Below are 23239 nucleotides of genomic sequence, written 5' to 3'. Positions count from 1 at the left end.
CGATCAGCGATTTACCAACAAGACCTGCGCCGTTATCACAGTCGCCGAGTTAAGTCTCGGGTCTTCCAGGAAGGTGATCTGGTGCTTCGGCTCATCCAAGATCAAACAGATGCGCACAAGCTATCCCCGCCTTGGGAAGGACCCTTTGTGGTCAGCAAGAACTTGCACAACAGGTCATATTACCTCATTGACATTCGGGAGCACAAAGATTCACGCAAGTCGGAGGAGGAGACCCGTCGGCCGTGGAACATAGCTCAGCTTCGGCCTTATTACACTTGAGCCACCGGCTCTCATAATGTACATATTTCTATAAGCCATGTATATATTATGATAAGCAATAAAGTAGGACCTCTGTCCTTTTTCACCTCCAAAGGTAAATGTGTTGTTTCCATTACAAGATCACATGGTAACGTGGAGGTGGATCCGGCTTATGATCGTATTCGAATCTAGCCGTACGCAATATAATCACTTGGGGGCTTCCTGTTCAAACATGGGTCGTATTCGAACCAAAGAGAACATAGCTGTCGATACCCACTTGATTGGCAAAGTGCCGAGCTCATTGTGGAGTTTTCTTTGATCATATTTGAATCATAGCTCAACCCCCTTTGGGAACCGATGTGGATCGTATTCGAATCAGCGTCGTTAAACAACTCTTAAGGTCATTTGGGGGCTTCCTGTTCAAACATGGGTCGTATTCGAACCAAAGAGAACATAGCTGTCGGTACCCTCTTGATCGGCATTGCCAAACCCACTGGGGGCTGTATGATCGCATTCGAATCTTAGCTTAACCCCTTTGGGACGGGTCTCCGGTCGTATTCGAACCGGAAGCCCCTGAATTTTGATTTTCTGATTTATAACAAGTTCTTCTGGTTGTATCAACAGTGTACACGTCGGTTCTTGTTCCGCCGGCTTAGCTTTGATTCACAGTGCTAGTCGCACACAATCAGCATTATCAAGATTGGTAAACCGGAGTTGAGGTACCAACCTTATTATCCGGAAGTGTACTTCAAGGCCTGTAAGTGTGTTATTACGGTTATATCAAGGACATAATCAAGGACCAGTCTTTCATGACTTAGATTTACATTCCGGTTATATGTATGAGACTATGATTCTCAGTGCGGTAAGCCGCCTAGAGACTTGTGATTTGTTTTTCTATGCAGGATAGTTAAAGACAACTATTTGAGCTTAAGGAAAATGAATGATCAATTATGACCCGAAGGAATATAAGGAAGCAACTTCGATGGAATTAAGCATTCAACACGTGCACGATGGCACGACAAAGTTAAAATGTTGGTCCTATTCTATTACAAGACTCCCCGAGTCCAAAAGGTTGAAGCATTGTTTAACAAGCCGCCTAAAAAGTCAAGATGCTGGCCGGGTCGAGGCTTCCGGCTCATCCCTCTCCGCTCCTCCGGCTGTTCCCAAGACCTGGAAGGTTGACGATTTCCAGTCAATGCCGCTCAAAGCTTCAAATTGAGCTTCCTCGTCAATTAACCCGGCCGGGTCAATTTCCGGGGCAAAGGTGTGCTTACGAGTCGGCGGGACTAAGCTGATGGCTTCATAACGCAGAGTGGGGATCCTCTGATTCTCTGCATCGTAGCCCGACTGGTACTTGGTCAGATCATTGTCATTTCCAATCAGGGTGGCCACCGGGCGCACGATCTTCACACAGGCAGCAAAGTCCTTTTGGTCGAAAGGGGTGCCGTCTTCCTTCAAGCTGGGGTAACCAAGTGCAATGTCCGCCGGGTCTAGCTCTGGAAGGAAAGCCATGGCCCGGCTCAGAGCAGCTATGGCTCCGGCTCTTGCAGAGGCCCGTCGCAGCTCTTGGACACGCTGAGGAAGAACGGCCAGCCGGCGAAGTACTTCCGCCAGGTGAGTCGGAACCTCATTGGATAAGGCCACGACGGCCAAAGCGCGCTGTGACCCGGTGTAGAGTTGCTCCACCAGGGTGTACATGGCCTTCAGCTTGGTCAGCACGTTCTGATTGAGGTTGGCGCTTCTGGGACCTGTTTAACAAAGTAAGATAAGTCGTTCTCAATGATGGGAGTTATGAGATATAAAGGTTATAAACTTATCGAGAGCCCGCGGAATGACTTACCGAAGATGGCGGCGACCATCTGTGACACGTGGCGCTTTAAGCCGGAGAGTTCGGCGGTTCTCTTCGTCAGAGCCTTCTCCGCTTGTTCGGCCCGGTTCACCAGAGTAGTCTTCTCTTCAGCCCAAGTTTTCCTTTCAGCTTCAAAGTTCTTCTTCAGTTTCTCTTGAGCAGCAATGCTGGACTCAAATTTGGCGTTGGCCTTCCGGGTCTCAGTTTCCTGCGTCTTCAGGCGGTTCTTCAGATCAGAGATATCAGCCTCAAACTTCTTGCAAGTAGCCTGCACAATTTTCGGGTTATAGTATGAAAAGTTATTATGCAATTTTAAAGTCCCAAGCGCTTTCCAAGCAAAGACACTTGGCACATGGGGGCTAATGCATGTCGAAAGTCTCTATCTACAAATTACCGGTTCATGGAAGTAAGCTGGAAGTTAAGTCTACAACATATTCTGTCATAAGTTGTAGACTTGGGGGCTAGAGTATAGTAAAGAGGGCTATACAGTAAGCAGTAGAGTGGTACCTCAGACTTCTGCTGTATCTGCTTCACCATGTCAATCTCCAAGTCTCGACTGCTGTGCACCTGATTGACATAGCCGGAGATGATCTCTCCAATGCTCAGGTCGGCGTAGTTGGTGATGTCCAGCTTGGCCCGGCGGCGCTCTAGCAACTCTTCCTTCGCAGAGCACTTAGCCAGCGCAGTGGGTCTCCCCGGCTCGACAAACTCCGTACGGGTGATTACCACGTCCGGGTCATCGGCCGGCTGAGCTGGGCTGGAGATGTCCGGGTTGGTGGAAGTCTCCATGGCTGGCTCGTCGGTTGGAGTGGTGGCTTCAGGAGCAGAGCAGCTGGCGGCTCTTGAGCTGAAACCTCCGGCTCAGGCAAGACCGTTTCTTCGACCGGCTTATTCTTCTTCGCTCGCTTACTGAGCTTTGCTTGGGCACTGAAAAAACAAAGGGTTAGCACAAGAGTATGAGTAAAGATAAGCACGACAAGGGATGATCGTCATTACCCGGGTACGGTCTTGAAAGCCGGTAGGTTCGATTGCATCGAGTCACCAGAGGAAGGTGAAGTTTCCTGATAGTTTGAATCAGAAGAGTTGAGCGGTTGACGTGTAACACCCGCCAAAGGATGAAAAGGATATAAGTTGGAGATAACCTCGGTCCGGCGCTTCCTCGACGCTTCAGGTAAACCGGAGGAGAGGTTAGCATCCTTGTTGGTCCGGGTGTGCCGCCGGCTCTCATGAATCTGTCGCTTCAAAAGAAATTGAGGATCTTGATAAGCTAAAGGATGTGAAAATCTTACTTTCCGGGTTACTCTTCGGACTTTCAGCCTTGGCAAGGGCTCCGAGTCGGAGGAAACTGTCATTACCTCTTCGGTCACCGGGTTACTTGCTCCGGTGTCATCCTGCTGATGATCAGTATCAATAAGGTGGACAGGAATAAACAAGAAATACAACAAGAGCTTACAGGTTCAGGGGTTACCTCTGACTCGGAGCTGTCACTTAGTTGAAGCAGCTCTGAGGAAGTAGGCCTGCTTCCCTTCTTGCGGGGAGTGGCTCTCCTGGCGGCTTTCTTAGCCTTCCTGGCCTTCTTGGCCGCCTCATGGTCATACTTGACCTTCCAGAATTTATCATCAGCCTGAAAAATACAATGAAGATTTCTTAAGGTTCAGATGAAAACTATCTAAAGGAGAAAATAAGATGTTCAGATCAGCGGCTTCCCGCTGGGGCCGGGTTGGTCTTGCAGAAGGGGCTTAAGCCGGTCCTCCCGCAGTCAGCCAAGCTCTCATTCAAGAGGGCCTTGGCCATATCTTCAACAACGTCTTCAGGAAGATCGTTGTGGCTATGTCGCAGGGGGTCATCTTTCCGGCCCGTGTAATCACACATTGAGCCGGGGCGGCGGCTCAAGGGGATCACCCGCCACGAGATCCAAACCCGGACCAGATCAATGCCGTTGAGGTCGTTGCCCAGGAGAGCCTTGATCTTGTTGATGGTGGGGATCAGAGGTTGACGCTCCGCCTGAGATAGTTTGTTGGGCAGAGGGTGGTTTGGTTCCAGACGCACGGCACGAAAGCCGGGTAGAGGGCTCTCGTCAGCCGGAGACGTGTCCTGGCAGTAAAACCACGTCTGGTTCCAGTCCTTTGGATGGCTGGGCGGCTCAGCGTATGGAAAGAGGCAGTCTCTCCGGCGTTGGATGGAGATTCCACCAAGTTCCAGGCTCGGCCCGTTGGCGCACTCATTCTGGCGGTTCAAATAGAATAGCTCTCTAAAGAGCAGAAGGCTGGGCTCTTCTCCATGGTAGACTTCGCAGAATACTTGGAAGTTGCATATGTTTGACACGGAATTGGGTCCTATGTCTTGTGGCCGCAGATCAAAGAAACTCAGCACATCTCTAAAGAACTTTGAGCCGGGCGGTGCGAAGCCCCGGCTCATGTGATCCACAAATATTACCACTTCACCATCCTTTGGTTGCGGTCTCTCCTCTGACGGGTCAGGGGCACGGTAAGACATGACATCCTTTTTGGGCAGGTAGCCCGTCTTCACAAAGTCCGCTAAGGTTTCCTCAGTGACGTTGGACCTCATCTAGTTGCACGTGATGGGTGCTTTGGGAGCTTTGGGAGGCATGGTGAAAGTCGGAAGCCTGTGATAAAAGAAAATGTCCGGTTCAATTATAAGCCGGAGGAAGTTTACAGTTCAATGTTTAAGGTGGCGGCTTATGAAGGGGCCTAATGACATATGGTTCAGTGTATCGGGTTATCTAAGCCGCTGAAGGTAGCGAGAGTAATTCAAATTGTCTATAGCTTTAATCATAAATAAGCCAGCAATTATAAGCCGGAGATATGAGCCGCTATAGCTAAACAGATGAAATTTTGACTAAGTGTGGCGCAGACAGGTTTCACAGATCACAGTAATTATTCTGGATCAAACGATCGACTGGAAAGGAAAAGTTTCTAGACCTAAAACAGACGCAGAAGAAGTTCATCGGTTCGAACAGAGCCTTTACGCAATGAGAAGGGATCTATGTACATTGGGAATGGGTGTGAAACAACTACCGCAACAGTTCTATACAGTCTAAAGATCAGAAAAGGTGGTAATACTGAAATCTACCAAGAACTCGCGAGAAACGGCGAAGAACACGGGAAGAACAACAACGAACCTAATGTGGATCTATTCTATGGAGTGGCGAGGGCTTACGGGTGCTGGTGAGTCGCGGAGGTCGCCGCCGTTTTCTCTGGACACGACAGGTTGATGCAGCGGCCGGAGTTGGTGAGGACGAGGAGATCCGTGGCGGCGGCGGCGGAGCTCGGGCGACAGCGCACTATGCGAGAGGAGGAAGAAGATAGAGGCGACGAGTGACCAGAGGCTCATGGGCCGGGCTATTTATAAGGTGAGGCTCATAAGTGGGCGCGAGAAACGAGGAGGCCACGACGTGGTTATCTTGCCATATAAACGCCTCGATTTTCGAAACGAGGAGGCCACGACGTGGAGTAAAAAATGGACTTAATGGAAGATGACGTCACAGCGGGTTACCCGGAATCCAGAAGATGACGTCACGACGGGTTATGGCCTTCACACAATGGTAAGCCGGAGATTTTCTGTCGAAAGGATTGAAGATTGACATGAGCCGGCTCAAATCAATTTGGGGCCTAATGTTGAGGATATAACCGTCGGAGTCACCCACCCAGGAGGGGCCGGGTTACCCATGATGGTTACTACGCGAAGCCCAGTACCAAAGATGAAGACGGCGGGTCAATAACGGGCCCAAGACCCGGCGATGGCTTAAGGCCCGTAGCATTAGCTGCCGTTAGGGTAAAACTTGTAGTGTAAGGCAAGAATATATAAGAGTCCGAGCCGGACACTGTTATGAGCCGGCCGGAACTCTGAGAGCCGCTGGGCGTCAACCTCTCTATATAAAGGGGCGACCCGGCGGCGGTTCAGGACAAGTAAGATCTCGTCGAGAGCCAGGCATAGCAGTTAAGCTCCCTGGTCATCGAAACCCTAATCAATACCACCTCAACTGGACGTAGGCTTTTACCTTCACCGTAAGGGGCCGAACCAGTATAACCCTCGTGTTCCTTGTCCCGTTTAACCCCTTCAAGCTTCCTAGCTGCGATGGCTCCACGACTAAGTCCTAGCTCGAGGACATCTGCCGTGACAATTCCACGACAGAATGGAGTCTGCTGGCAAGCTATCAGCTAATGCCGAGCTGGTCTTTTGAGTTTTAGTGGGAGGTACTTGATGGCATGTAGATCATCACCGCGAGCCATGTGGATGTGTAGGAGGAAATCCTCGATCCGTACCGCGGGATCTGTTGTACCATCATATGATTCAATGTTTACGGGTTAAAAGCCCTCTGGGAATTCGTGATCCATTACTTCATAAGTGAAGCATAGGTGGTGTGCCGCGCCTCTGTGCCGGGCTATATCACGACGCGGTACATACGAGTTTTGTCTGCTGTATTCGGCCCGGCCGGATTTGCTTTTAGTATATCCGGCGTGACGGTCATCGTCCCGCGTTGGGGCGCGCCCCCGTGATCCATAGATCGATCTTGCATGTTTTGCTTTGTTTTCCAATACGTCACGCAGGTCCCGCGTGTTGCCCCGGGCCTTGGTACTTTTGTTTGAATGGCGGCCGGGTGCGGGCTGGACTTCGGGCTGATATGCCTCTCTGTCTCGGCCACGAGGTGGCCGATCAGCCGCATCATACGCTGGTGATGTAGGTTTCAATGCTTCCTCCTCGAGTTGGGGTAGCAACCTGTGCTTTGGGTAACTCTTGGTTGGGCGCTCGAGTTCGTATTCCTCGGCTGCCAGGACTTCAGTCCATCTATCCGCTAGCAGATCTTGATCAGCTCAAAGCTGTTGTTGCTTTTTCTTCAGGTTGTTTGATGTGGCTATAAGCCGGCGCTTGAAGCGCTCCTGCTCGATGGGTGTCACGCCCAATATGCGACCCTATCCGAGAGGAACTCGAAGGTCCCACCAAGGATAGACCCGCATATTGAAATGCTTTTGCAAGGTGGATATCATTACATCGACATTACATAATATATGGGGATACATACAAAAGGCACAAACGCCCCAAGAATACATCAATACATCATACATAAGATCAACATCCGACTACGGATGAACACAAACAGAAACTCAAACGACATCCACCTTGCTAGCCCAGGCTGCCGACCAGGAACCTAACCCAAGATCGAAGAAGAAGCAGAAGAGGAACTCCAAAACAAGTAACATCGCTCTCGCGTCATGATCATCGCATAACCTGTACCTGCAACTGGTGTTGTAGTAATCTGTGAGCCACGAGGACTCAACAATCCCATTACCATGGGTATCAAGACTATCAAAGCTTAATAGGTAAGGAAAGGGTAAAGTGGTGAGGTTGCTGCAGCGACTAAGCAAGTATGGTGGCTAACATACGAAACAAGAGCGAGAAGAGGAGCTAAGCAAACGGTCGCCAACTAGTAATGATCAAGAAGTGACCCTGAACTCCTACTTACGTCAAACATAACCCAAAACCCGTGTTCTCCTCTCGAACAACCCCGAAAAGAGACAATCACGGTTACGCACACGGTTGGTGTATTTTAGAAGAGTTTACTTCAAGTTTACTACAACCGGATATTAACTAATTCCCATCTGCCACATAACCGCGGGCACGGCTCTCGAAAGTTTAAACCCTGCAGGGGTGTCCCAACTTAGCCCATGATAAGCTCTCACGATCAATGAAGGATATTCTTTCTCCCGGGAAGACCCGATCAGTCTCGGAATCCCGGTTTACAAGACTTTTCGAGAATGGTAAAACAAGACCATCAAAGCCGCCCGAATGTGCCGACAAATCCCGATAGGAGCTGCACATATCTCGTTCTCAGGGCACACCGGATGAGTCAAGCTACGAGTAAAACCAGACCTCGAGTTTCCCCGAGGTGGCCCCGCAGGCTGCTCGGTTCGGACCAACACTCAGAGGAGCACTGGCCCGGGGGGTTAAAATAAAGATGACCCTCGGGCTCCGGAAACCCAAGGGAAAAAGGCTTAGGTGAGGCAAATGGTAAAACCAATGTTGGGCCTTGCTGGAAGAGTTTTATTCAAGGCGAACTGTCAAGGGGTTCCCATAACACCCAACCGCGTTAGGGACGCAAAATCCGGGAACATAATACCGATATGACGGAAACTAGGGTGGCAAGAGTGGAACAAAACACCAGGCATAAGGCCGAGCCTTCCACCCTTTACAAAGTATATAGATGCATTAAAAATATAAGAGTTATTGTGATATCCCAACATAAACATAATCCAACATGGAGCAATCTTCATCTTCACCTGCAACTAGCAACGCTATAAGAGGGGCTGAGAAAAAGTGGTAACATAGCCAAACAACGGTTTGCTAAGAAGGGTGACAAAGGTTGGAGGTTCATGGCAATTTGGGAGGCTTGAAGAGCAAGTGATAGGTAGCGCAGCATAGCGATAGAACGGAGCAACTAGCATAGCAATGATAGTAGTGAGATCCAGGGTAACGGTCACCTTGCCTGAAATCCCGCTAGGAAGAAGAACGAGTCCATCAAGAAGATGAAGCCACGAAGACGAACCAAGCGTAGACGAAAGAATCCTCATGATCGCAACGAAACGGGAACTATCGAGAAAAAGCACACAACATGGTAAACACGCCACACATGAACAAGGCATGATACTCAACCAATTATGATGCATGAAAAGGCTATATAAAGCTACTCATGGCAAGAGATGCATACAAGAACAACACATCGGAGCAAGTTTAAATGAGGCCGGAAACAACATATAACAATTCCGGTAAGTCCTCATATGCAAATTTCGAAATTGGTCCAGATCTGAATAAACCTTATGTTCCAGTTGTTAAACATCAAGTTAAGGTGCACGACGATGATCTACACGAAATTCTAGTCAAGTTACATATAAAGTTCATTTAGTTCGGACCTACGGCCTAGAAGATATGAGCAAAACAAGTTAAACATGGCATTGATGCAAAATGCATTCAAACATCAAGAAAACACTCTCAAAACAAGGATGCAACAAGGTAATATGAAACTACATGCAATTCTAAACAATTTTCATATAGAGCACACTCAAAACGGAGCAACGGTTCAACACATACACTCTATGCAAGTTTAAAGGACAAGCTGTCCAAAACAGCAACTAGGCATCTAGCAAGCATCATAACAACATGCTGCAGCACCTGAATATGAAAAAAAAAGACATGGACATGATTTACAGGTAAATCATTACAAAACAAAAACACTGAGCTATCCCCAGAAATCACTAGAACATGCTCAAAAGGACATGGCAAGATTGCAAATAATAACAGTTTCACAGACTTAGCAGAAATCACTGGACATGGCAGAAATAACATCAGGTTGCAAAGTTTAGAGCTATCAAACAACATGCTACAGGAACATATCATAGCAAACAAAGGCATGGAATGAATCTACTAATTGCATAGAAAAAAGGCCCTTACTGATCATGAGCCAAAAAGGTACAGAAGATATGATGGCACCCATGTAAACATAGCAAGTTTTATAAACAGATTCAGACTTGGCAGAAAAACTGAGCATGGCATAAACAGAATTATGAAGGCATCTTTGCGAGCTCAAAACTCTCATCACCAAGCATTTCATGGCATGTGAAGGCATCCAACAGTAAGATGGCATAATTATGAAGCTAAGCATGGCAAGATCAAGTTCATAGGGTGCATGGATCACTAGCAAAACACATGTCAAAACTGAACTTCATGTTATCAGGCTGACAGCAACATTATTTAGCAATTTGAGAGCAAGTTTTCAACAAGTTACAGCAGGCTATAAATGCAACTAAGGGCATGGATGGATACAAAATAACATGCATAACAAAACAGCCTTATTGAATATCTCCAGATTATGCATAGAACTCATGATGGCTGCAGGTTTACATGGCATCACAATGTTACAGCTACAGACTTGGCAAAAATGAGTGACACACAAATCAGCAACATCAGGGAGGCTACTATGCATGCTTGAGCTAGTCACCACATAGATCAAAAAAAATACAAAACAATCACCCCTGTAAAGATGGCATGATGTAGTACAAAACACATGTAGAGCTCATGCTCATAGGATGCACACACAAAATGCAATGAAAAAGACAAATCACCAAGTTATAACAGTTTCAGCAGGTTAACATCATATAGCACTTTCGCAACGATGATTAGGGCATCAAGATGAACTCAAACAAGCATGGCACAATGGAATACAATGAAGAGCATCTCACCATGAATATTTAGACATATTATATGCATGAAATGGAGCAGCGCACATGAAGTTATGGCATGATGAACATGCGGACATAATGCAACAATTTAAGGACTTAGAAAAAAATCAATCTCGCGGGGTCAACGCGGATCGGGCGAAGCGGGACGGCGAGATCCAGGGAGGCGGAGGCGTTTAGTTTCGGGACCGGTGGATCTGGTCCAACCGGCCGGATCCGGTTATGGGGCGGCGACCGGCGACGGAGGAGGCGGAGGCCGGTGGGCGGAGAGACGGCGGACCTCGGCCCCGAGCTCGGGCGGCCATGGCGGCGGGCACCGGTGAGGTGGCAGGGCCGCGCCGGCGACGAGGAAGCGGCGAGGTGCGGGAGCCCGCGGGAGGCGGCGCGGGGCGGCGAGCTCACCGGTGGCGGGGCTTCCGGGGCGGCGGCGCGGGGTGGTCTCGGGCGAGGTCGGTGGCGGAGACGGGCACCGGCGAAGGGCGGCGGGGCGCGCGGGACCGGCGGTGGAGACGGGCGGCGGGGCTGGACCCGGATGGCGGCGGCGGATCTGGGCCCGGGCGGGCCCGCGATGGGCTTCCCCGGGCCGCGCGGTGGGGGAACGGCGACGGGACAGGTGGCGCGCTGCGGTAGGCTGAGGGGGGCCGCGGAGGTGACGTGGCGCGACGCCATTGGTCGGAGCGACGTGGCTGCCGGCGGTGGACACGTCCGGCGGGGGGGTGGACATGTCCGGCGGGCGAGAGGGAGGTTTGATCTAGGGTTTCATCCGCAAATTTCGGGGGAGAGGGAGTATATATAGGTAGAGGGAGCTAGGAGAGTCCAAATGAGGTGCGGTTTTCGCCCACACGATCGTGATCGAACGATGGAGAGCATGGAGGGGGTTAGGATGGGCTAGTGAGCTGTGGTGGAGGGGTACTGGGCTGCAAAGAGAGAGGGGTTTCGGGCTACACGGTTAACCGTTCGGGCATCAAACGACCTCCAAATTGAACGAAATTTGACGGGCGGTCTACCGGTGATATACCAAGGCCACTCGGCAAATCTCGGCCCATTCCGAGAACGTTTTTCTCCCGCTCACGAAACAAGGTCTGAGAGGGGCGACGGGCGCGTGTGGGAGTGTCGGATCGCGAAACGGACAACGGGGAAAAGGACCGGATGCAAGTTTTGAAAACATGAGGATGCAATGCAGATGATGACATGGCAAAATGCAACACGCAAGCAAATGACATGGCAACAGCGACGAATAAATGGAAGACACCTGGCGCATCGGATCCGGGGCGTTACAACGGGATCCTGAGGCACGATAAATTCTTGTCGCCGAGGCTCACTTCGTCTTCGGAGAGAGGCATGTAATTGTCATCCTCTGATTCCCCGTTTGCTGCCTGTTCCGGAGGGCTAGCTTGTTCACCCTCCCGTTCGAGGTCTGGCTGGAGGGGATTGTCGTCGTCTTCGGCACTATCCGGAGCATTATTGTCTCTTGTGCCGGTATCGCTGCTTTTGCTATGGCGGGACTTAGAGCGGCGCCGCTGACGTCGGTGCTTGGATTGCTTCTTGGAGGGATTATCCTTCGTTGTCTTATCGCCATCGCCTTCTTTGGGGTGTCCACCATGTATATGTCATACGATGAGGTGGCAGTCCAGCGCCCTGTGGGCGGTGGTTCTTGTTCGTCTCCTGCATCGTCGTCCATACCGTCGATGTCTTCGGAGCCGAAGTCGAGCATGTCGGTTAAATCGTCGACAGTGGCTACTAAGTGGGTGGTGGGTGGGCGGCGAATTTCTTCGTCGTCTGCATCCCATTCTAGCCGGACATAGTTCGACCAAGGGTCTCCTGACAGGGAAAGAGACCTCAACGAGTCTAGCACGTCGCCAAAGGGCGAGTGCTGAAAGATATCCGCGGAGGTAAACTCCATGATCGGTGCCCAATCGGACTCGATGGACACAGACGCAGGCGGCTCGGAGCCCATGGCCGGGGACGAATCCAACGGTTCGGCAACACGGGTCTCGTAGGAGGAGAAGTCAGTATTCGGCTCTATCGCCGCTGAGTGTGCGGCCTCCGTGGCGGGGTCTATCCACCCGTCCTCAGATGGTGCAATTTGTTCCGGATTGAGGGCCGGAGTAGTTGTAGGTGTGATCTCCCGAACACTGTCCGACGGCAGAGCTAGGTCATGCTCGTCGTGATTGTGCGGCGCACCTGACATGGGCTCGAATCCGTCGAAGATCATGTCTCCGCGGATGTCGGCAGTATAGTTCAAGTTTCCAAACCTGACCTGATGGCCAGGGGTGTAGCTCTCGACCTGCTCCAGATGGCCAAGCGAGTTGCCCGCAGTACGAAGCCGCCGAATGCTAAGATCTGTCCGGGGAGGAAAACCTCCCCCGTGAGCTACCTTGTGCTACCTCTTGAGCACTGCGTTGGTTTTCCCTTGAAGAGGAAAGGGTGATGCAGCAATGTAGCATAAGTATTTCCCTCAGTTTTTGAGAACCAAGGTATCAATCCAGTAGGAGACCACGCACGAGTCCCTCATACCTACACAAACAAATAAATCCTCCCAACCAACGCAATAAAGTGGTTGTCAATCCCTTCACGGTCACTTACGAGAGTGAGATCTGATAGATATGATAAGATAATATTTTTGGTATTTTTATATTAAAGATGCAAAGTGAAATAAAAGGTAATAAAACTAGCTAAGTGTTGGAAGATTAATATGATGGAAAATAGGCCCGGGGGCCATAGGTTTCACTAGAGGCTTCTCTCGAGAGCATAAGTATTACAGTGGGTGAACAAATTACTGTTGAGCAATTGACAGAATTGAGCATAGTTATGAGAATATCTAGGTATGATCATGTATATAGGCATCACGTCCGAGACAAGTAGACCGACTCCTGCCTGCATGTACTACTAGTACTCCACACATCGACCGCTATCCAGCATGCATTTAGAGTATTAAGTTCATAAGAATAGAGTAACACTTTAAGCAAGATGACATGATGTAGAGGGATAAACTTATGCAATATGATATAAACCTCATCTTGTTATCCTCGATGGCAACAATACAATACGTGCCTTGCTGCCCCTACTGTCACTGGGAAAGAACACCGCAAGATTGAACCCAAAGCTAAGCACTTCTACCATTGCAAGAAAGATCAATCCAGTCGGCCAAACCAAACTGATAATTCGAAGAGACTTGCAAAGATAACCAATCATACATAAAAGAATTCAGAGAAGATTCAAATATTTTTCATAGATAAACTTGATCATAAACCCACAATTCATCGATCTCAACAAACACACCGCAAAAGAAGATTACATCGAATAGATCTCCACAAGAGAGGGGGAGAACATTGTACTGAGATCCAAAAAGAGAGAAGAAGCCATCTAGCTAATAACTATGGACCCGAAGGTCTGAGGTAAACTACTCACACATCATCGGAGAGGCTATGGTGTTGATGTAGAAGCCCTCCGTGATCGATGCCCCCTCCGGCGGTGCTCCGGAAAAGGCCCCAAGATGGGATCTCATGGGTACAGAAGGTTGCGGCGGTGGAATTAGGTTTTTGGCTCCGTATCTGGTAGTTTGGGGGTACGTAGGTATATATAGGAGGAAGAAGTACGTCGGTGGAGCAATGTGGGGCCCATGAGGGTGGAGGGCGCGCCCAGGGGGCTAGGCGCGCCCCCTACCTCGTGCCCTCCTGGTTGATGTGTTGACGTAGGGTCCAAGTCCTCTGGATCACGTTCGTTCCGAAAATCTCGTTCCCGAAGGTTTCATTCCGTTTGGACTCCGTCTGATATTCTTTTTCTGCGAAACTCTGAAATAGGAAAAAACAGCAATTCTGGGCTGGGCCTTCGGTTAATAGGTTAGTCCCAAAAATAATATAAAAGTGTATAATAAAGCCCATTAATGTCCAAAACAGAATATAATATAGCATGGAACAATCAAAAATTATAGATACGTTGGCGACGTATCAAGCATCCCCAAGCATAATTCCTGCTCGTCCTCGAGTAGGTAAATGATAAAAACAGAATTTTTGATGCGGAGTGCTGCTTGGCATAATTTCAATGTAATTCTCCTAATTGTGGTATGAATATTCAGATCCGAAAGATTCAAGACAAAAGTTTAATATTGACATAAAAATAATAATACTATAAGCATACTAACTAAGCAATTATGTCTTCTCAAAATAACATCGCCAAAGAAAGTTATCCCTACAAAATCATATAGTCTGGCTATGCTCTATCTTCACCACACAAAATATTTAAATCATGCACAACCCCGATGACAAGCCAAGAAATTGTTTCATACTTTTAGTGTTCTCAAACTTTTTCAATCTTCACGCAATACATGAGCGTGAGCCATGGACATAGCACTCTTTGTGGAATAGAATGGTGGTTGTGGAGAAGACAAAAAAGGGAGAAGATAGTCTCACATCAGCTAGGCGTATCAACGTGCTATGGAGATGCCCATTAATAGATATCAATGTGAGTGAGTAGGGATTGCCAGGCAACGGATGCACTTAGAGCTATAAGTATATGAATGCTCAACAAAAGGAACTAAGTGGGTGTGCATCCAACTCTCTTGCTCACGAAGACCTAGGGCATTTTGAGGAAGCCCATCATTGGAATATACAAGCCAAGTTCTATAATCAAAATTTCCCACTAGTATATGAAATTGATATCATAGGAGACTCTCTATCATGAAGATCATGGTGCTACTTTGAAGCACAAGTGTGGTAAAAGGATAGTAACATTGTCCCTTCTCTTTTTTTCTCTCATTTTTTTTATTTGGGCCTTTTCTTCTCTCTTTTTTATGGCCTCTTTTTTTTTCGTCCAGAGTCTCATCCCGACTTGTGGGGGAATCATAGTCTCCATCATCCTTTCCTCACTTGGGACAATGCTCTAAAAAATGATGATCATCACACTTTTATTTACTTACAACTCAACAATTACAACTCAATACTTAGAACAAAATATGACTCTATGTGAATGCCTCCGGCGGTGTACCGGGATATGCAATGAATCAAGAGTGACATGTATGAAAGAATTATGAACGGTGGCTTTGCCACAAATATGATGTCAACTACATGATCATGCGAAGCAATATGACAATGATGGAGCGTGTCATAACAAACGAAATGGTGGTAAGTTGCATGGCAATATATCTCGGAATGGCTATGGAAATGCCATGATAGGTAGGTATGGTGGCTGTTTTGAGGAAGGTATATGGTGGGTGTATGATACCGGCGAAACGTGCGCGGTATTAGAGAGGCTAGCAATGGTGGAAGGAGGAAAAGTGCGTATAATCCATGGACTCAACATTAGTCATAAAGAACTCATATACTTATTGCAAAAATCTACAAGTTATCAAAGCAAAGTATTACGCGCATGCTCTTAGGGGGATAGATTGGTAGGAAAAGACCATCGCTCGTCCCCGACCGCCACTTATAAGGAAGACAATCAATAAATAAATCATGCTCCGACTTCATCACATAATGGTTCACCTTACGTGCATGCTACGGGAATCACAAACTTTAACACAAGTATTTCTCAAATTCAAAACTACTCAACTAGCATGACTCTAATATCACCATCTTCATATCTCAAAACAATTATCTAGTATCAAACTTCTCATAATATTCAACACACTCATAAGAATTTTTTTTTACTAATCTTGAATGCCTATCATTGTCAAAGCAAACTGCCATGATGTTTTGTAGGACAATCAAAATAATCTAAGTGAAGCATGAGAGAACAATAGTTTCTATAAAACAAAATCACCACCGTGCTCTAAAAGATATAAGTGAAGCACTAGAGCAAAAACTATATAACTCAAAAGATATAAGTGAAGCACATAGAGTATTCTAATAATTTCCGAATCAAGTGTGTCTCTCTCAAAAGGTGTGTACAGCAAAGATTATTGTGGTAAACCAAAAAGCAAAGACTCAAATAATGCAAGACGCTCCAAGCAAAACACATATCATGTGGTGAATAAAAATATAACTCCAAGTAAAGTTACCGATGGAAGTAGACGAAAGAGGGGATGCCTTCCGGGGCATCCCCAAGCTTAGGCTTTTTGGTGTCCTTAGATTATCTTGGGGTGCCATGGGCATCCCCAAGCTTAGGCTCTTGCCACTCCTTGTTCCATAATCCATCAAATCTTTCACCCAAAACTTGAAAACTTCACAACACAAAACTTAACAGAAAATCTCGTGAGCTCCGTTAGCGAAAGAAAACAAAACACCACTTCAAGGTACTGTAATGAACTCATTATTTATTTATATTGGTGTTAAACCTACTGTATTACAACTTCTCTATGGTTTATAAACTATTTTACTAGCCATAGATTCATCAAAATAAGCAAACAACACACAAAAAACAGAATCTGTCAAAAACAGAACAGTCTGTAGTAATCTGTTACTAACGCAAACTTATGGAACTCCAAAAATTCAGCCAAAATAGGACGGCCTAGACAATTTGTTTATTGATCAGCAGAAATTTGAATCAATATTTTATCACGTTCTGGTGATTTTTAACAATTATTTTAGTGAACAGAAAGTTTCTGCAATTTTCAGCAAGATCAAATAACTATCATCCAAGAAGATCCTATAGGTTAAACTTGGCACAAACACTAATTAAAACATAAAAACATCTAACCAGAGGCTAGATCAAATATTTATTCCTAAACAGAATCAAAAAGCAAAAAAACTAAAAATAAAATTGGGTTACCTCCCAACAAGCGCTATCGTTTAACGCCCCTAGCTAGGCATAAAAGCAAGGATAGATCTAGGTATTGCCATAATAATAGGATAGATCAGTAAAACTCATTTCATATTCTCTACATTCAGCAGAGAGTTTTCTTTGAGGCAAGCAAAAGTAATCAAAAGGGCTAAATTTAATGGGACAAAAGTCCCCAAGATCAACTTTAGGGGGTATAGGTTCCTCCTTCGGCCCTTCGTATTGCACAACCAATTCATCATTATAAGCATTCTTTTGACAGAACTTTGTGAGCCTATACTCAAGAGAATATCCTAGCTCATTATTTCGAATAGCCAAATCATTATTTAGCTCAGTAATTCTATCAACTAGAACATTGGTAGGAACCCTTTTTCTAAGATTTTCATGGAAAGCAACATAGTCTAGAGATTGAAAACGCATTATTTCTTCTTGATCAAAGAGGATAGCCTCTATGGGAGGACGGCCAGTGTCCACCCTATGATGCACAAAGATTTCTTTGGCCTCTTTTATTATAAATCTAAACTCATGAGCCAAAAAGATAGTAGCGGCAAGCTTAACAGAAGAATGCTCAATATTAGAAAATTCTAGGAAAATCCTCTGTACGCAAGGATGCAAGTGCATAAATTGTCTTTCAAGTTCAACTACAAGCACGGCGATAGCGTCCACAAGACTACTAGTTCTATGAAGAATAGAACTACCCATAGAAGGCAAAGCACCGGCACAAGTAAAGAAATCTTGGATAACTCCTTTTCCAATAATATTACCACTACCAATTCGGAATTATTTTGTATGTAAGATAGGGGGTTCTTCAACAGGAGCATCAGAATTTTTCATGATATTATTATTGTTCATATCGACAATAATTTCCCCAATTTCAGACATAACGACAGAAAGAGCAAGGGGCAAAAAGAGAGAGCAAGGCGGACGGAAAGGAAAGAGCGAATAAAACGGCAAGGGTGAAATGGGGGAGAGGAAAACGAGAGGCAAATGGCAAATAGTGTAATTTGGGAGATAAGGGCTTGTGATGGGTACTTGGTATGTTGACTTTTGCGTAGACTCCCCGGCAACGGCGCCAGAAATGGCTCGTTGTCGGGAGTCCAAATCTTGAGTTGACCTTGCGTAAGCCTCCCCGGCAACGGCGCCAGAAATTCTTCTTGCTACCTCTTCAGCACTGCGTTGGTTTTCCCTTGAAGAGGAAAGGGTGATGCAGCAAAGTAACGTAAGTATTTCCCTTAGTTTTTGAGAAACAAGGTATCAATCCAGTAGGAGACCACGCATGAGTCCCTCGCACCTACACAAACAAATAAATCCTCGCAACCAACGCAATAAAGGGGTTGTCAATCCCTTCACAGTCACCTACGAGAGTGAGATCTGATAGATATGATAAGATAATATTTTTGGTATTTTTATGATAAAGATGCAAAGTAAAATAAAAGGTAATAAAAATAGCTAAGTGTTGGAAGATTAATATGATGGAAAATAGACCCGGGGGCCATAGGTTTCATTAGAGGCTTCTCTCGAGAGCATAAGTATTACGTTGGGTGAACAAATTACTGTTGAGCAATTGACAGAATTGAGCATAGTTATGAGAATATCTAGGTATGATCATGTATATAGGCATCACGTCCGAGACAAGTAGACCGACTCCTGCCTGCATCTACTACTATTACTCCACACATCGACCGCTATCCAGCATGCATCTAGAGTATTAAGTTCATAAGAACAGAGTAACGCTTTAAGCAAGATGACATGATGTAGAGGGATAAACTCATGCAATATGATATAAACCCCATCTTGTTATCCTCGATGGAAAAAATACAATACGTGCCTTGCTGCCCCTACTGTCACTGGGAAAGGACACCGCAAGATTGAACCCAAAGCTAAGCACTTCTCCCATTTCAAGAAAGATCAATCTAGTAGGCTAAACCAAACTGATAATTCGAAGAGACTTGCAAAGATAACCAATCATACATAAAAGAATTCAGAGAAGATTCAAATATTGTTCATAGATAAACTTGATCATAACCCACAATTAATCAGTCTCAACAAACACACCGCAAAAGAAGATTACATCGAATAGATCCCCACAAGAGAGGGGGAGAACATTGTATTGAGATCCAAAAAGAGAGAAGAAGCCATCTAGCTAATAACTATGGACCCGAAGGTCTGAGGTAAACTACTCACACATCATCGGAGAGGCTATGGTGTTGATGTAGAAGCCCTCCGTGATCGATGCCCCCTCCGGCGGAGCTCCGGAAAAGGCCCCAAGATGGGATCTCACGGGTACGCGATGGAATTAGGTTTTTGGCTCTGTATCTGGTAGTTTGGGGGTACGTAGGTATATATAGGAGGAAGAAGTACGTCGGTGGAGCAACATGGGGCCCACGAGGGTGGAGTGTGCGCCTAGGGGGGTAGGCGCGCCCCCTACCTCGTGCCCTCCTGGTTGATACCTTGACGTAGGGTCCAAGTCCTCTGGATCACGTTCGTTCCGAAAATAACGGTCCCGAAGGTTTCATTCCGTTTGGACTTCGTTTGATATTCTTTTTCTGCGAAACTCTGAAATAGGCAAAAAAACAGCAATTCTGGGCTAGGCCTCCGGTTAATAGGTTTGTCCCAAAACTAATATAAAAGTGTATAATAAAACCCATTAATGTCCAAAACAGAATATAATATAGCATGGAACAATAAAAAATTATAGATACGTTGGAGACGTATCACCTTGTCGACCTCCTCGGCAAGGTCAGCCTCTCCGACGAGCCCGCCTCCGACGCAGAGGCTCTCTGCTCCATCAACCCGCTCTACGAGCTCTTCGAGAAGGTCACCGTCTCCGACGCGGCCTCCACCGACGGGTTCCCCACCGATCTGGTGGTCGTTGACAATTCACTCCCTCTCGTCGCCAGCGACGCCGACACTGGCATCGTAGCGGAGGTGATGGTCACTGGCCACAGCGGGGACTCCGATGGGGCTGCCCAGGACCCGTTGCGAGCGGCCATGTAGGGCCTGGCCACTCCCGTTGCTGCCAATGACGATGGGGCGACACTGGAGGCCTTCCGTGTCACGCTCCTTGACAGCGCCAACAAGATGGCGGCCATGAAGCACCGCACTGAGGCCAACCAGCGCGAGATCGACCGCAATGCAGGCTACTCGCGACCCCCGCTGAGCCGGTGACGTTCGGCAACGCGGCACGGCCCTAGCCAGCATGCTGGGGTCGGATGCCTGATCTACGCCACCCCAGCGTAGAACCTCCGCGTCGCTCAGGCGGCGGCAGAAGAACGCGAGCACCTGGAGGGCGACGAGCGACGCAGCCAGATGGCGTGCCTCCAGGAGCTCCTCAACGCTGCAAACACACAACAGGACGCGTGCAATCGTGCGATGGAAGCCGGCAAGCAAGCCGAGAACCCGCCGCCTCACCACGAGCATGGAGCGACCTCCCGGTCCCCATGTGGTGGAGGCCGCGGTAAGCAGGACCCGGAGCCGGCCGCTAGCCGCAGCCGGCACACTCGCCGGACAGTTGTGCACAGCCAGCGTGACCATCCATAAGTGGAGGACCGGCACCCGCGGGATGAGCGTCCGCCTCCCCCTCACAGGGAGAGGTTGGCCTCTCCGCTGCCTATGGATCATCCGACTCTCGGAGGCCGGCTGAGCCCCCGTGAAGTAGTCAGTGAGAATGATGCGCCTCACCGGATCGAGCCGCTCGCTCGGTCCCTGGCCATAGAAGAGGAAGACACGATCGGCCCGGCCTGCTTCGGCCCCCGCATCCGCGACGAGCCCTTCCCCAAAGGGTTCTCGCTCCCTCGAGACACTCCCAAGTACACCGGCTCCGCGAAGCCGATCGACTGGCTGACCTACTACACCACGGCAGTCAGCATAGCAAATGGCAACAAGCACGTTGTCGTGAAGTATGTTCCGCTCATGCTCCGATCCAGGGCATGGCCTGGACATTGCTGAACAACCTCAAACCCTACAGCGTCAACAACTGGTTGGACTTCGCCGATGTCTTCATCCGCAATTTCACCAGCACCTACAAGCGCCCCCCAAGCCTCGCCAGCTCTCCATGTGCGTTCAGGGGCCAACCGAGTCTACGCGCGACTACCTGATGCCCTGGGCTGAGCTGCGCAACTCCTGCGAAGGGGTGCACGAGGTATAGGCCATCGAGTACTTCACCGTCGGGTGCAGAGAGAGCACCCTGCTCAAGCACAAGCTTCTCTGCGATGAGCCGGCTACCTTAGACGAGCTTCTGGTCATGGCGGACAAGTACGCCACCGCCGATTCCTCCATGAAGTCGGAGATCCGGGTTGACGCGTCTGGGAAGGTGCTCCTGCCGGCTTCTCAAACGCCGGCCAGTGACTCCAACCGACGCCAACAGCCGAACGACAACAAGCGCAAGGCCCAGCAGCCAGCTACCAATAGCTGGCAAGTGGCCATTGTCGAGGGTCAGCAGCCGGCCGGGCAACCCGGCCCCAAGCGCCAGAAGGGCGGCAAGGGTGTGTGGATGCCTGCCTTCTCCTTCGAGCAAGCCCTCGAGGCCCCATGCAAATTCCACAGCGGCGTGAAGCCATCTAACCACACCACCCGGCAGTGCAACTGGCTCGCCAAAATCGCCAAGGGTGAGGGCCTGCCGCCTCCTCCAGCCGGCGCGGCGGCTCAGCCTCCTCAGTAGTCGGCGCCCCACCTAGTCGGCATGCTCCAAGACGAGTTCCCCGACACCAACGCCACCTACGTCGTCTTCACCAGTGAAGCCGACGACAAGCACAGTCGGCGCCAGCAACACCGCGAGGTGAACGCTGTCGGCTCAGAGGTCCCCCGGTTTATGCAGTGGTCCGAGAGGCCCACCTCGAGCCATCAGGTGGGCCTGCTGCTTCTCCCGGATCCTGATAGACAGCGGCAACAGCATCAATATCCTCTACTGCGACACCATGGAGAAGTTGGCATCAAGGAGAAGCAACTCCAGCCCAGCCGAACCGTGTTCCATGGCATAGTCCCTGGGCTTTCCTGCTCCCCAATCGGCAAGATCAAGATTGATGTCCTGTTCGGCGACAAGAACCACTTTCACCGCGAGCCGATCTGGTTCGAGGTGGTTGGTTTGGACAGCCCCTACCACACGCTCTTGGGCCGGCCTGCACTGGCCAAATTCATGGCGGTGCCGCATTACGCCTACCTGAAGATGAAGATGATGGGTCCCAAGGGCATCATCACCATTGCCGGCGACTACCAGAAGTCGCTCAGTTGCGTTGCTGCCAGCAGCCGGCTGGCCGAGTCCCTCGTCATCGCCGAAGAGAAGCACCTCCTTAACTGGGCGGTGGCCATGGCCAGCGAGCAGCCGACAATACCATCCGATCCAAAGGACACGGAGGCCCAGTGCTCCTTCCAGCCGGCCAAGGGAACCAAGAAGATCGCCTTGGACCCGGCACACCCGGAGAGATTTGCTGTCGTGGGGTCTCACCTCGAGATCAAATAGGAAAGCAAGCTCATCGACTTCCTCTGTGAGAATCAGGATATCTTTCCATGGTCCCCCAAGGACATGCCGAGTGTTCCGAAGGATTTCGCCGAGCACAAGCTGCATGTGCGGCCGGATGCTAAGCCGGTCAAGCAACCCCTCCGCCGCATGCCAGAAGAGAAGAGAAGGATCGTTGGTGAAGAAATCACCCGGCTTCTGGCAGCCGACTTCATCATGGAAGTGTTCTACCCAGGCTGGCCCGCCAACCTAGTCCTCGTTTTGAAGAAGAAAAACAAGTGGAGTACGTGTATCGACTACACTAGCCTCAACAAAGCCTGCCCCAAGGACCCTTTTTCCTTGCCCCAGATATATCAGTTGATCGACTCCACGGCCGGCTGCGAGCTGATGTCCTTCTTGGAAGCCTACTCCGGCTACCACCAGATGAAGCTAGGTCCGGCTGACCGCCTGAAGACCGCTTTCATCACACCATTCGACGCCTTCTGCTACATCACCATGACGTTTGGCTTGAGGAATGCCAGTGGCACCTTTCAGCCCTATATGCAGAAGTGCCTCCTGAAGCAACTCGGCAGAAACGCCCACGTATATGTGGACAATGTTGTGGTGAAGACGAAGAAGCACAGCACCCTTTTGGAGGATCTCAAGGAGACCTTCGCCAACTCGCGCCACTTCCAGATCAAGCTCAACTAGGAGAAGTGTGTCTTCGGA

Source organism: Aegilops tauschii, chromosome 2 (genome assembly GCF_002575655.3).
Source record: "Aegilops tauschii subsp. strangulata cultivar AL8/78 chromosome 2, Aet v6.0, whole genome shotgun sequence".
NCBI lineage: Eukaryota > Viridiplantae > Streptophyta > Magnoliopsida > Poales > Poaceae > Aegilops > Aegilops tauschii.
Note: the sequence above shows the minus strand (reverse complement) of the source record.